Source organism: Oncorhynchus mykiss, unplaced genomic scaffold, assembly GCF_013265735.2.
Source record: "Oncorhynchus mykiss isolate Arlee unplaced genomic scaffold, USDA_OmykA_1.1 un_scaffold_156, whole genome shotgun sequence".
NCBI classification, from domain to species: Eukaryota; Metazoa; Chordata; class Actinopteri; order Salmoniformes; family Salmonidae; genus Oncorhynchus; species Oncorhynchus mykiss.
This window is the reverse complement of record NW_023493666.1, coordinates 726,030-742,267: the sequence shown is the minus strand read 5'-3', so window position 1 is coordinate 742,267 and position 16,238 is coordinate 726,030. Positions and strand designations below refer to the sequence as shown.

General features: G+C 38.9%; 1 non-coding gene across 1 annotated transcript; it reads right to left on the bottom strand.

The window, feature by feature from the left end:
- Window positions 1-1,537: 1,537 nt before the first annotated feature.
- On the bottom strand, window positions 1,538-1,610 carry trnaq-uug. The gene has a single exon. It is a non-coding gene; the product is annotated as a tRNA-Gln (tRNA).
- Between the last annotated feature and the right edge of the window lie 14,628 nt (window positions 1,611-16,238).

The window sequence follows — 16,238 nt, the reverse complement described above, 5'->3', positions numbered from 1 at the left end:
ATTTAACAAGAAGATACCTTTTCCCTCAATCTTGCGATGCAGAATCAGACACAATAATTCACAGGCCTTGCAATATTAGATTATTAAAGATGAATAACAATGTCCAAGCCTTTCAAAGAAACAAGACCAATGCCTTATTTCGGGAAATTGCAAACATGTCCATATTAGCAGATTTAATGAAATTAAACGACCACGAAAATGCCTCAAAACCTCAATTTTCTGTTTCGAAGTAAGACGCCTTATCCACGAGGCAACACCTTCTACTCCATATTCTCCGATATGACATCAAACAGACGTTGCTTAGCAACAACAGACATCAAAATTGTGAACCTATCTGAATGAGGAAAGCTAGCGATTTTTAACAAGTACAAAGATACTCTTTCCTTCAATCTTGCGATGCAGATTCAGACACAATAATTCTCAGGCCTTGCAATATTAGATTATTAAAGATGAATAACAATGTCCAAGCCTTTCAAAGAAACAAGACCAATGCCTTATTTCGGGAAATTGCAAACATGTCCATATTAGCAGATTTAATGAAATTAAACGACCACGAAAATGCTTCAAAACCTCAATTTTCTGTTTTGAAGTAAGACGCCTTATCCACGAGGCAACACCTTCTACTCCATATTCTCCGATATGACATCAAACAGACATTGCTTAGCAACAACAGACATCAAAATTGTGAACCTATCCGAATGAGGAAAGCTAGTGATATTTTACAAGTACGAAAAGACTATGTCCGTCAATCTTGCGATGCCGAATCAGACATAATATTTCTCAGGTCTTGCAGTCTTAGATTATTGAAATTGAACAACAATGTCCAAGCTTTTCAAAGCAACAAGACCAATGCCTATTTAGGGAAATTGCAAACATGTTCAAATTAGCTGAGCTAATGAAATTAAACAACCACGAAGGGTTTCGAACCCTCAATCTTCTGATTCGAAGTCAGACGCCTCATCCATTAGGCCACGCAGTCTATGTGATACAGCCCTATTTGACATTATACTGACTTTGCTATACAACCATAGACATAAAAATGGTGAACCTGTCCGAATGAGGAAAGATAGTGATTTTTAACAAGTACAAAGATACTCTTTCCTTCAATCTTTCGATGCAGATTCAGACACAATAATTCTCAAGCCTTGCAGTCTTAGATTATTAAAGTTGAACAACAATGTCCAAGCTTTTCAAAGCAACAAGACCAATGCCTTATTTAGGGAAATTGCAAACATGTAAGAATTAGCTGAGCTAATGAAATTAAACGACCCTATTTGACATCATACAGACTTTGCTATGCAACAGTAGACATCAAAGTTGTGAACCTGTCCGAATGAGGAAAGCTAGTGATATTTAACAAGAAGATACCTTTTCCCTCAATCTTGCGATGCCGAATCAGACATAATATTTCTCAAGTCTTGCAGTCTTAGATTATTGAAGTTGAACAACAATGTCCAAGCTTTTCAAAGCAACAAGACCAATGCCTATTTAGGGAAATTGCAAACATGTTCAAATTAGCTGAGCTAATGAAATTAAACAACCACAAAGGGACTCGAACCCTCAATCTTCTGATTCAAAGTCAGACGCCTTATCCATTAGGCCACACAGTCTATGTGATACAACCCTATTTGACATTATACAGACTTTGCTATGCAACCATAGACATAAAAATTGTGAACCTGTCCGAATGAGGAAAGCTAGTGATTTTTAACAAGTACAAAGATACTCTTTCCTTCAATCTTTCGATGCAGATTCAGACACAATAATTCTCAAGCCTTGCAGTCTTAGATTATTAAAGTTGAACAACAATGTCCAAGCTTTTCAAAGCAACAAGACCAATGCCTTATTTAGGGAAATTGCAAACATGTAAGAATTAGCTGAGCTAATGAAATTAAACGACCCTATTTGACATCATACAGACTTTGCTATGCAACAGTAGACATCAAAGTTTTGAACCTGTCCAAATGAGGAAAGCTAGTGATATGTAACAAGTAAGAAGATATATTTTCCCTCAATCTTGCGATGCAGAATCAGACACAATAATTCTCAGGCCTTGCAATATTAGATTATTAAAGTTGAATAACAATGTCCAAGCAACAAGACCAATGCCTTATTTCGGGAAATTGCAAAGATGTTCAAATTAGCTGAGCTAATGAAATTAAAAGACCGCGAAGGGACTCGAACCCTTAATCTTCTGAATCGAAGTTAGACGCCTTATCCATTAGGCCACCCACTCTACGTGGCCCATCCCTATTTGACATCATACAGACTTTGCTTAACAACAACAGACATCAAAGTTGTGAACCAGACACAATAATTCTTAGGCCTTGCAATATTAGATCATTAAAGATGAATAACAATGTCTTAGCTTTTCAAAGCAACAAGAACAATGCCTTATTTTGGGAAATTGCAAACATGTCCATATTAGCTGATTTAATTAAATTAAACGACCACGAAAATGTCTCAAAACCTCAATTTTCTGTTTCGAAGTAAGACGCCTTATCCACGAGGCAACACCTTCTACTCCATATTCTCCGATATGACATCAAACAGACGTTGCTCAGCAACAACAGACATCAAAGTTGTGAACCTATCTGCGTGAGGAAAGCTAGTTATTTTTAACAAGTACAAAGATACTCTTTCCTTTAATCTTTCGATGCAGATTCAGACACAATAATTCTCAGGCCTTGCAATATTAGATTATTAAAGTTGAATAACAATGTCCAAGCAACAAGACCAATGCCTTATTTAGGGAAATTGCAAAGATGTTCAAACTAGCTGAGCTAATGAAATTAAAAGACCACGAAGGGACTCGAACCCTTAATCTTCTGAATCGAAGTTAGACGCCTTATCCATTAGGCCACCCACTCTACGTGGTCCATCCCTATTTGACATCATACAGACTTTGCTTAGCAACAACAGACATCAAAGTTGTGAACCAGACACAATAATTCTCAGGCCTTGCAATATTAGATTATTAAAGTTGAATAACAATGTCCAAGCAACAAGACCAATGCCTTATTTAGGGAAATTGCAAAGATGTTCAAACTAGCTGAGCTAATGAAATTAAAAGACCACGAAGGGACTCGAGCCACGCAGTCTATGTGATACAGCCCTATTTGACATTATACAGACTTTGCTATGCAACCATAGACATAAAAATTGTGAACCTGTCCGAATGAGGAAAGCTAGTGATTTTTAACAAGTACAAAGATACTCTTTCCTTCAATCTTTCGATGCAGATTCAGACACAATAATTCTCAGGCCTTGCAGTCTTAGATTATTAAAGTTGAACAACAAGACCATTGCCTTATTTCGGGAAATTGCAAACGTGTTCAAATTAGCTGAGCTAATGAAATTAAACAACCACAAAGGTACCCTCAATCTTCTGATTCGAAGTCAGACGCCTTATCCATTAGGCCACGCAGTCTATGTGATACAGCCCTATTTGACATTATACAGACTTTGCTATGCAACCATAGACATCAAAGTTGTGAACCTGTCCGAATGAGGAAAGCTAGTGATATTTAACAAGAAGATACCTTTTCCCTCAATCTTGCGATGCAGAATCAGACACAATAATTCACAGGCCTTGCAATATTAGATTATTAAAGATGAATAACAATGTCCAAGCCTTTCAAAGAAACAAGACCAATGCCTTATTTCGGGAAATTGCAAACATGTCCATATTAGCAGATTTAATTAAATTAAACGACCACGAAAATGCCTCAAAACCTCAATTTTCTGTTTCGAAGTAAGACGCCTTATCCACGAGGCAACACCTTCTACTCCATATTCTCCGATATGACATCAAACAGACGTTGCTTAGCAACAACAGACATCAAAATTGTGAACCTATCCGAATGAGGAAAGCTAGTGATATTTTACAAGTACGAAAAGACTATGTCCGTCAATCTTGCGATGCCGAATCAGACATAATATTTCTCAAGTCTTGCAGTCTTAGATTATTGAAATTGAACAACAATGTCCAAGCTTTTCAAAGCAACAAGACCAATGCCATATTTAGGGAAATTGCAAACATGTACAAATTAGCTGAGCTAATGAAATTAAACAACCACGAAGGGTTTCGAACCCTCAATCTTCTGATTCGAAGTCAGACGCCTCATCCATTAGGCCACGCAGTCTATGTGATACAGTCCTATTTGACATTATACTGACTTTGCTATACAACCATAGACATAAAAATGGTGAACCTGTCCGAATGAGGAAAGATAGTGATTTTTAACAAGTACAAAGATACTCTTTCCTTCAATCTTTCGATGCAGATTCAGACACAATAATTCTCAAGCCTTGCAGTCTTAGATTATTAAAGTTGAACAACAATGTCCAAGCTTTTCAAAGCAACAAGACCAATGCCTTATTTAGGGAAATTGCAAACATGTAAGAATTAGCTGAGCTAATGAAATTAAACGACCCTACTTGACATCATACAGACTTTGCTATGCAACAGTAGACATCAAAGTTGTGAACCTGTCCGAATGAGGAAAGCTAGTGATATTTAACAAGAAGATACCTTTTCCCTCAATCTTGCGATGCAGATTCAGACACAATAATTCACAGGCCTTGCAATATTAGATTATTAAAGATGAATAACAATGTCCAAGCCTTTCAAAGAAACAAGACCAATGCCTTATTTCGGGAAATTGCAAACATGTCCATATTAGCAGATTTAATGAAATTAAACGACCACGAAAATGCCTCAAAACCTCAATTTTCTGTTTCGAAGTAAGACGCCTTATCCACGAGGCAACACCTTCTACTCCATATTCTCCGATATGACATCAAACAGACGTTGCTTAGCAACAACAGACATCAAAATTGTGAACCTATCCGAATGAGGAAAGCTAGTGATATTTTACAAGTACGAAAAGACTATGTCCCTCAATCTTGCGATGCCGAATCAGACATAATATTTCTCAAGTCTTGCAGTCTTAGATTATTGAAGTTGAACAACAATGTCCAAGCTTTTCAAAGCAACAAGACCAATGCCTTATTTAGGGAAATTGCAAACATGTAAGAATTAGCTGAGCTAATGAAATTAAACGACCCTATTTGACATCATACAGACTTTGCTATGCAACAGTAGACATCAAAGTTTTGAACCTGTCCAAATGAGGAAAGCTAGTGATATGTAACAAGTAAGAAGATATATTTTCCCTCAATCTTGCGATGCAGAATCAGACACAATAATTCTCAGGCCTTGCAATATTAGATTATTAAAGTTGAATAACAATGTCCAAGCAACAAGACCAATGCCTTATTTCGGGAAATTGCAAAGATGTTCAAATTAGCTGAGCTAATGAAATTAAAAGACCGCGAAGGGACTCGAACCCTTAATCTTCTGAATCGAAGTTAGACGCCTTATCCATTAGGCCACCCACTCTACGTGGCCCATCCCTATTTGACATCATACAGACTTTGCTTAACAACAACAGACATCAAAGTTGTGAACCAGACACAATAATTCTTAGGCCTTGCAATATTAGATCATTAAAGATGAATAACAATGTCTTAGCTTTTCAAAGCAACAAGAACAATGCCTTATTTTGGGAAATTGCAAACATGTCCATATTAGCTGATTTAATTAAATTAAACGACCACGAAAATGTCTCAAAACCTCAATTTTCTGTTTCGAAGTAAGACGCCTTATCCACGAGGCAACACCTTCTACTCCATATTCTCCGATATGACATCAAACAGACGTTGCTCAGCAACAACAGACATCAAAGTTGTGAACCTATCTGCGTGAGGAAAGCTAGTTATTTTTAACAAGTACAAAGATACTCTTTCCTTTAATCTTTCGATGCATATTCAGACACAATAATTCTCAGGCCTTGCAATATTAGATTATTAAAGTTGAATAACAATGTCCAAGCAACAAGACCAATGCCTTATTTAGGGAAATTGCAAAGATGTTCAAACTAGCTGAGCTAATGAAATTAAAAGACCACGAAGGGACTCGAACCCTTAATCTTCTGAATCGAAGTTAGACGCCTTATCCATTAGGCCACCCACTCTACGTGGTCCATCCCTATTTGACATCATACAGACTTTGCTTAGCAACAACAGACATCAAAGTTGTGAACCAGACACAATAATTCTCAGGCCTTGCAATATTAGATTATTAAAGTTGAATAACAATGTCCAAGCAACAAGACCAATGCCTTATTTAGGGAAATTGCAAAGATGTTCAAACTAGCTGAGCTAATGAAATTAAAAGACCACGAAGGGACTCGAGCCACGCAGTCTATGTGATACAGCCCTATTTGACATTATACAGACTTTGCTATGCAACCATAGACATCAAAGTTTTGAACCTGTCCGAATGAGGAAAGCTAGTGATATTTAACAAGTAAGAAGATACCTTTTCCCTCAATCTTGCGATGCAGAATCAGACACAATAATTCTCAGGCCTTGCAATATTAGATTATTAAAGATGAATAACAATGTCCAAGCCTTTCAAAGAAACAAGACCGATGCCTTATTTCGGGAAATTGCAAACATGTCCATATTAGCAGAATTAATGAAATTAAACGACCACGAAAATGCCTCAATAGCCCAATTTTCTGTTTCGAAGTAAGACGCCTTATTCATGAGGCAACACCTTCTACTCCATATTCTCCGATATAACATCAAAGAGACGTTGCTTAGCAACAACAGACATCAAAATTGTGAACCTATCCGAATGAGGAAAGCTAGTGATATTTTACAAGTACGAAAAGACTATGTCCCTCAATCTTGCGATGCCGAATCAGACATAATATTTCTCAGGTCCTGCAGTCTTAGATTATTAAAGTTGAACAACAATGTCCAAGCTTTTCAAAGCAACAAGACCAATGCCTTATTTCGGGAAATTGCAAACATGTACGAATTAGCTGAGCTAATGAAATTAAACGACCCTATTTGACATCATACAGACTTTGCTATGCAACAGTAGACATCAAAATGGTGAACCTGTCCGAATGAGGAAAGCTAGTGATTTTTAACAAGTTCAAAGATACTCTTTCCTTCAATCTTTCAATGCAGATTCAGACACAATAATTCTCAGGCCTTGCAGTCTTAGATTATTAAAGTTGAACAACAATGTCCAAGCTTTTCAAAGCAACAAGACCAATGCCATATTTAGGGAAATTGCAAACATGTACAAATTATCTGAGCTAATGAAATTAAACGACCCTATTTGATATCATACAGACTTTGCTATGCAACAGTAGACATCAAAGTTGTGATCCTGTCCAAATGGGGAAAGCTAGTGATATTTAACAAGTAAGAAGAGACCTTTTCCCTCAATCTTGCGATGCAGAATCAGACACAATAATTCTCAGGCCTTGCAATATTAGATTATTAAAGATGAATAACAATGTCTTAGCATTTCAAAGCAACAAGAACAATGCCTTATTTCGGGAAATTGCAAACATGTCCATATTAGCTGATTTAATGAAATTAAACGACCACGAAAATGCCTCAAAAGTCCAATTTTCTGTTTCGAAGTCAGACGCCTTATTCACGAGGCAACACCTTCTACTCCATATTCTCCGATATAACATCAAACAGACGTTGCTTAGCAACAACAGACATCAAAGTTGTGAACCTATCCGAATGAGGACAGCTAGTGATATTTTACAAGTACGAAAAGACTATGTCCCTCAATCTTGCGATGCCGAATCAGACACAATATTTCTCAGGCCTTGCAGTCTTAGATTATTAAAGTTAAACAACAATGTACAAGTTTTTCAAAGCAACAAGAACAATGCCTTATTTCGGGAAATTGCAAACATCTTCAAATTAACTGAGCTAAGGAAATTGAACAACCACGAAGGGACTCAAACCCACCATTTTCAGATTCAAAGTCAGACACCTTATCCATTCGGCCACACAGTCTACTTAATACATCCCTATTTGACATCATACAGACATTGCTTAGCAACAACAGACATCAAAGTTGTGAACCTGTCCGAATGAGGAAAGCTAATGATATTTAACAAGTACAAAGATACTCTTTTCTTCAATCTTGCGATGCAGATTCAGACACAATAATTCTCAGGCCTTGCAATATTAGATTATTAAAGATGAATAACAATTTGCTAGCTTTTCAAAGCAATAAGAACAATGCCTTATTTTGGGAAATTGCAACTTGTCCATATTAGTTGAGTTATTGAAATTAACGAGCCTCTGCAAGTGCTGGCGTGTAAACTAACAAGTCCACCAACAGCATAGCCTGACAAGACTGGACACTTTTGGTTGCTCCTTGTAGCAAATCCTACCTGCTGGGGAATTATCTCAAATGGTAGAATGCTTGCTTATCATGAGAGAGGTAGTGGGATCGATGCTGGAATTCTCCAAAAACACTTTCTTTCTTGGATCCAAGAAAGCTCCAGTTCACACTTCATGCAGCCTTGTCTTACAACAACTGACTGTCATGTAACAATGACAAGTAATGCTGATGTCACAATGTCAGATGAAAAAGAAAGACATTACTTACTTTCAGCGGTGCAGCGTAGCACACACTATTGAGGCCCACAAACAAAGCTGTGGGCAGTTTCCTTGAAGCCAAAGCAGAGCATAAAGAAAGAACAACAACTAATCCCAAAATCCAGGATCAAACCAGGGACCTTAAAATGTTCAGTCTCACTCTCTCCGAACTGAGATATTTCTGCAAGTAGCTGAACTTATTTCTGTGGCACTCTTGACGAAACACACGCATGTGAGTCACAATTTGACACTTAAAATGTACCTCATGGCCAGTACTGGGATCGAAACAACACCATTGGCGTTATTAACACCACGCTCTAACCAACTAAGCTAACCGGCCACTGGCTATGGAGCACAATTGTTGAGATGCACCGAGCCCCTGCAAGTGCTGTCGCAGAAACTAACAAGTCCACCAACAGCATAGCCTGACAAGACTGGACCCTCTTGGTTGCTCCTTGTGGCAATTACAACCGGCTGGGGAATTAGCTCAAATGGTAGAGTGCTTGCTTAGCATGCGAGAGGTAGTGGAATCGATCCGCGCATTCTCCAAAAACACTTTGTTTTTGTGGATCCAAGCAAGCTCCTGTTCACACTTCATGCAGCCTTGTCTTACAACAACCGACTGTCATGTAACAATGACAAGCAACTTTCATGTAACACTGATGTCACAATATCAGATGAAAAAGAAAGACATAACTTACTTTCAGAGGAGCAACGAAGCACACACGATTGAGGCCCACAAACAAAGCTGTTGGCAGTTTCCTTGAATGCCCTGCTAGACCGTAGCTTGCTCGGTCTGAGCTCAGCGACTATGAAAAAAGTACGCCTATAATGAAGCCTGGCCCTAAATTGCAGGTGCTTTTGGGTGACAATGGAAGAACATTTAGGGTTAGAAGCACAATTCGACCTTGGGAACATTCCTGATGTCCTCCCGATCCGTGCAAGCCTAACCGTGACCGTGTGGCATTAACCCTTAACAGTTAAAATAAGGTGTTTACATCAAACAGTTTTCAATGATTTCTCTCCCCATAGGAATACATTGCCTGCTCCCCTAAATTCAACCTGAAGCCGATGTGGGTTATGAATACCTTATGAACCTGACTTTGATAAAAATCCATAACAAACCAACCAAAATAATTTTATTCTCAAACCAGTTAAGAAAAAACTAGACTTATTTTTAAATTGTTTATCTTTGCTGTTCCATAAAAAGTATTTGTGAGGGGAAAAAATTGTGTTTATACGCTAACATCCAAGCTAAAATTGTTTGCTTTGGCCCACTTTACTGAGATTTTATCAATATCAAAATTACATTGAAGCAAAAATTCTAAACCACCAACAGAGTCAAATAAATACTTAGGGAAGACATTCCAAATACTGATATGCTTCTTAACATACTTCAGAATCCAATTCATTTGAAAAGTATTATTTAGAGTAATGAAATTGTAATGGGTGCATGTTGGTGGCAGGGAAGTCAGGCGCAGGAGAACGAACTTGGTATAAACAGAGTCGTTTAATAAATGCTCACAAAAAACTCCAAAACCAAAATATATAAAAAGGGGTACAAAACCCCTCGCGCACCAACACATAACTAGCACAAACATACAATCAAATAATCTCCGACAAGGACATGAGGGGAAACTACACAACATGTAAAATACACAACATGTTAAATACACAACATGTAATTGATGGGATTGGTCCCAGGTGTGAAGGTAGACAAAACCAATGGATCAGTGATGGCTAGAAGGTCGGTGACGTTGACCGCCGAACACCGCCCAAATAAGGAGAGGGACCGACTTCGGCGGAAGTCGTGACAGAAATCTAAAACCTCAAGACCGCCTTGTTCTCGGGTATTAGTGAGAATATATTTTCGTAGATAGTGAGGCTTGTTCCTCCAAAAAAATTGTAAAGAATCTTATGTAAGTCCTTTACAATTTTAGGGGATAAGTCAAGTGATAATGAGACATAAACCGATCTGGATAACCCTTCAGCTTTGGATAATAAAACCCAACCATGTAACGAAATATCTCTCATCAACCAGAGGTTCAATTTCTTCTTTGTTTTCTCAATGGAGTTAAAGTTCAATTCACTCCTTTGTTTTTCATCCTCGCATATAACAATTCCAAGATAAGGTTACTTATCTTTAAGTGGGATACCATATAATTAATTCCTGTAAAACACAATCCTTTAGTGGAAATAAGACTGACTTATTGATATTAATTTTCAAACCCAAAACTAAGGAAAAGTCTTCAATACAGGAAACTGCTTTAGAAACCTCATTCCTGTCTCTTTAAAATATGGTGGTATCATCAGCCAGTTGACATAGTTTAAATTCCTTGCCAATTGCTGAAACACCTTGAAAATTCCCTTTCTTGATTTGAAGAGCCATAATCTGAGTAACCAATAAAAATCTAAATGGACTAATTGGGCAGCCCTGCCTAATGCCACGGCCAATATCAAATCTTTGGGATGTCCCGTGAGCTAATTTTACAGAGCTAGTACAACCACTATATAAAGTCACCAAACCCCAAAAAACGTATTGTTTTGAACATACAATCATGTTCTACAGTGTCAAAAGCTTTATAAAAATCAACAAACATAAGAAAACTATCAAGGATGAGGTCATTATAGTCAGTCATATCTAAGATCTAAGATCAACCTGATGTTATTACTAATGTGTCGACCATGCATAAAACTAGATTCTTCATCAATTATATGATGCAAGCCTAGTTTCAACCTCTTAGCAAATAATTTCCCATCATTATTCAACAGGCTAATGGGTCTCCAGTTGTCTATATAAAGAGTATCCTTATTAAGTTTGGGAATCAAAGTAATTACACCTTGCTTTAAGGAAGCCGGTAACTCCCCATTTCCTATTGATTCATGAAACATAGCAAGAATGAAAGGAATCAATTTATCATTGAATGCTTTATAAAACTTGCTTATTAAACCATCATTTCCAGGGGACATATTGTCCTTAAGGCTTTTAATACAGTCTTTTATCTCAATTTCAGATAACTCATCATCACAAAAATCCCTGAAATCATTATCTATCTTCTTAGCAATGTTTGCAACACGTCATGCTCTATCAACTGAGCTACGAAGGAGCACGTCGACGTCACTGGAATGATGACAAGCAATTTTAACGGATTATAAAGGGAATCATACAATCCCAAACTCATTTCTATGGCAACACATTATCGAACGTGTGTTGTCAAGAGACATCTAACCAACGTTCTATGGAACATTTTCTGTGCGAAAACAACAACTTCAGTTTCCTGCTGACAACAAACTTGTTTGATTTTTGAGACCTGAGAACAATCGACTGAAATGCCTGGGTGCTTTTCAAGACTGGAGGAGAGAGCTTTTCAAGACTGGAGGAGAGAGTGCGTGGACGTCGGCGTCCTACTGCGTCAACAGGTTGTTCAAATTCATTTGTGGCTTGTTTTTCGCCTTTTTCTGTTTTGCAGGGTTCGTGATCGTCGACAGGTGGACAGCGACTTCAAAGAGGGTATTTGGAGTTTACAACTCTTCTTTTACTACATTTAACAATGTCATTATAATTTTCAAAATGTGTATTTCTATCATTCAGACTTGGCAAAAATGTTTGTGCTAGAGATGTTGTAGCTAGCCAGCTTGCTAGCGAACATTAACTTTAGTAACTGTTGCTAAGCGATCAACTTTTGCTACCTAGCTAACTAGTATTAGCAATCTTGCTACGTTTTAGCGACTCAACTGGTGTGGGCCATCTCCAAGGAGACAGCCAGGCTTAGTCCATAGGGCATCCCCTACTGTGCCACCAAAGTGCAGTCCATCACTTGGATCCAGGTAAGGCGTAAATACTACTGAAATAGTATTAGATTAGGCTTTTCTTCACTTATTCCATTTGGCCTTAACATGTATTCTCTCTCTGTCAGCGTGTGGCTGGCAGGGTGACCCACTATGCGTCTCACCTCCGCCACGAGATGTCTGTGGACGTGACGCTTGGCTGCTACCAGGTAAATAAACTATTTCCTATGTATATAGACTAGACATTACTGGGCATTTTTTAAATAGATTTGGTGTGTTTTCTAATAACGTGCATGTGGTAAACAGGTGTGTTGTGTGTGTTTTGAGCAGCAGACTGATGTCTCAGTGGTGTACGCCACTCTCCACATGGAATGACCATAATTCATTGCCTTGTCTGTGTTTCTTTTACACCTGCTATGTAAAAGAGACAGAAGAATGCACGATGGTCAATGCTATCTGGGATCCTTGGGACATCCCTATCCTAAACCCTACCTTAACCCTTTTAAATGTCAACTTCAATGGGCTAGGGACGTCCCAAGGATGTATCTCTACCTGAAAATACATGATCTAAGTGATTGATAGTTGGTATTCAGCAGTCTTAAAGCCTTATTTACTTGAATGAACTACTAAAATAGTGATTTTGTCAGAGAGAATAAACAGCAGAGCTACACGTTATTCACTGACTGATACATTCATCCTTCCATCCCTCTTCAGCCTTCCTCTCCTCTGAAGACCCACTGAGGGTGGAGCTCAGTCAGAGAGCTGTTGAGGGACTGGTTAGGAAGAACACTTCTATAGCCAGAGAGGTGAGAGGTCACACGTGGTTTAGATGGTAAATATTTATGTCCCCTTAGCGGTTCATCACGTAAGCAAAAGGGAAAATGTTCCATCATCTATGTTTATTTACATTCGTGCAAATTGTCCACTGATATTGGTGTAATTTCCCCTCAGGCACACACATTTGTTCTTTGATATTATGAAGGTCATTTGTGTAGAATGTACTTTTCCCCACTCATTCACCCCACCTCTTTACATTGCTTATTTATATTCAGTGGCCAGCCTCAAATTCCGAACACAATGCCCAGCCTGGTAGATCTGAACCTAATGCAGCTTGGAGGGATCAGATGACAGAAGTCACATTTAGATGCTCCATATCCACTACTTTGAGTGTTTTATATAATATGACTAAATATGTTTATTTCTGTGTTGCAGGTACAGTCAAGAAATGGAACGGCAAGGCCACAGAGCATGACATAAGCAGAGCTGTGGGAGACCACCTCAATCCCCTGGTAGAGCTGGGGGTGGTGTTTACCACTCCACCACGCCTTCAGCAGGCTGGAAAAGTGGGATTGATACTGTTTTTCATACTAAGAGGGACCAAGAGTCTGTTGATTGGTCAGTTGTTGGGTTCATTTGTTGAAATCAAATCAAGCTTTATTTATACAGCACATTTCAGACATGGATGCAACACAACGGCTTCACAGGAAAAAAACAAAATGAAAATAAACAAAAATATTTAGTACACAACAGAAGATTAACAACTGAAAGACTAATGAACATTAAGGAAATTCCATTGATTGAAATATTAATTGGATGCAATATCCAACCCAAAATATTATCTTGTTTTTTAGGAGGGGCTCTGAAAGACACTATGGGGGTGTCCACTGAAAGTTGACTAGTAACAACAACTGGGACATGAAAGACACCCACCATGAGACCCACTAAATCTGCCCAAGAAGATGCAAACAAAAGAAAAACCCACAACAAACTTAAAGACAGGAAGTAAACCAAAAAGGTGGAGCAACTAAAGGTTGACTCTCCACATCTATCAAGACAACTGGAGCACTGGGCCAGACACTCTTAAATAGAACCTGGACCAGCTCAGGTAAAACACCTTCCCACTAGCGAGATGGACAAGCCAGCACAGGTGTAACACATACTGACTAACGAGGTATTAGTCACATGCGCCGAATACAACAGTGAAAAGCTTCCTTACGAGCCCCTAACTAACAGTGCAGTTTCAATACGGAAAAAAAGAAGAGACAAAACTCCAAATAAATTGTGATCATGGTAACACACTGGCTAAACGCAAAACACAAATATTTTTGACTGCCCACCCCAGAGATAATCAGCAACCTAGTTTTCCTTACCACGGACATGTCTGATTTCAAGAGGAAACTCCTGCGATATCCGTAGTAACTTTCCACCTCACTGCAGAGCTTCTCTCTCCTTTCAGGGTTCACTCGATAGGCATGTTGTTGTATCAGGGCCCAGTCCCCAATATCATGCTCTAGTACATTTGGTTTGGCACATGTGAGAATTAACCCTGATATTCTAAAAACAGGGCAACAATGTCAACATAATTGTACCAAAAAATTGTCAGTTGGTTGCATGAATAAATATCACTACCAAATGTTACATGAAATGTAAATATGCAATATTTGATTGCATAGTCATATTTTCAACGTCTTTTCAATGACATTTTGCTTGGTGGGATAGCCCAATGTCAAAACACAGTTTTTGTCCAAATCAATAACCAATATGCAGAAACAGTTTGGGATAAATTGAAAACCTAACATGTGTTATATACACAAACATCTGCCACAATAATCACATTACTTGTATTTTTTAAAAGAAGCTCTTTATAAACGCTGTTGTTGTTTTGACAAGTAGCAATAAATTACTGATATTGATTAGGGGGGAAATTAGGTTGTAGTGCTGTTGAAACTGACACAACAAAAAAAAACACATGGAAATGGGAGATATATTTTACCTCACTGGTTAGAGGACAACCTACAGAAGACAGTCAGCTGCAGTTGGAGTGATGCATTTAAATTTAGGGGTCGCTAAACAAGGGAATGCAACACTTATTTGTCATCAATCATCGATATCATTCTAAAATCATTTGTGCAAGAGGAGAGAGATTATGTTGCACATCCTGTTAAAACTAACAGCTCAAAAACCACACGGAATCTGGGAGTAATGTGTACATCCCTGGTTAGAGGACAATTTGTAGAAAACAGCTAGCTACATTTTGATTCAAGTGGGTCGCCAACGTGGTAAGTGTAACACAACTCCTAATTGTCCCTAGAATTTCTAAGCAAACAGCTCCAAAGAGCTCCATTTTTATGGAATGGCCTGCCTACTCATGTGAGACGCAGACTCGGTCTCAACCTTTAAGTCTTTACTGAAGACTCATCTCTTCAGTAGGTCCTATGATTGAGTGTAGTCTGGCCCAGGAGTGTGAAGGCGAACGGAAAGTCTCTGGAGCAACAAACCGCCCTTGCTGTCTCTGCCTGGCCAGGATGGTAAGTTGGTGTTTGAAGATATCCCTCTAGTGGTGTGGGGGCTGTGCTTTGGCAAAGTGGGTGGGGTTATATTCTGCCTGTTTGGCCCTGTCATGGGGTATCATCGGTCTCCTGACCCCTCCTTATGCTGCAGTAGTTTGTGTCGGGGGGCTAGGGTCAGTTTGTTATATCTGGAGTACTTCTCCTGTCTTATCCGGGGTCCTGTGTGAATTTAAGTATGCTGTCTCTAATTCTATCTTTCTTTCTCTCCCTCTGAGGACCTGAGCCCTAGGACCATGCCTCAGGGCTGCTGTCCCCAGTCCACCTGGCCATGCTGCTTCTCCAGGTTCAGCTGTTCTGCCGGTGGCTATGGACCTGTTCACCGGACGTCCTACCTGTCCCAGACCTGCTGTTTTCAACTCTCTAGAGACAGCAGGAGCGGTAGAGATACTCTTAATGATCGGCGATCCTGATGTGCTGACCTGTTGCACCCTCGACAACTACTGTGATTATTATTATTTGACCATGCTGGTCATTTATGAACATTTGAAGATCTTGGCCATGTTCTGTCATGATCTCCACCCGGCACAGCCAGAAGAGGACTGGCCACCACTCTTAGCCTGGTTCCTCTCTAGGTTTCTTCCTAGGTTTTGGCCTTTCTAGGGAGTT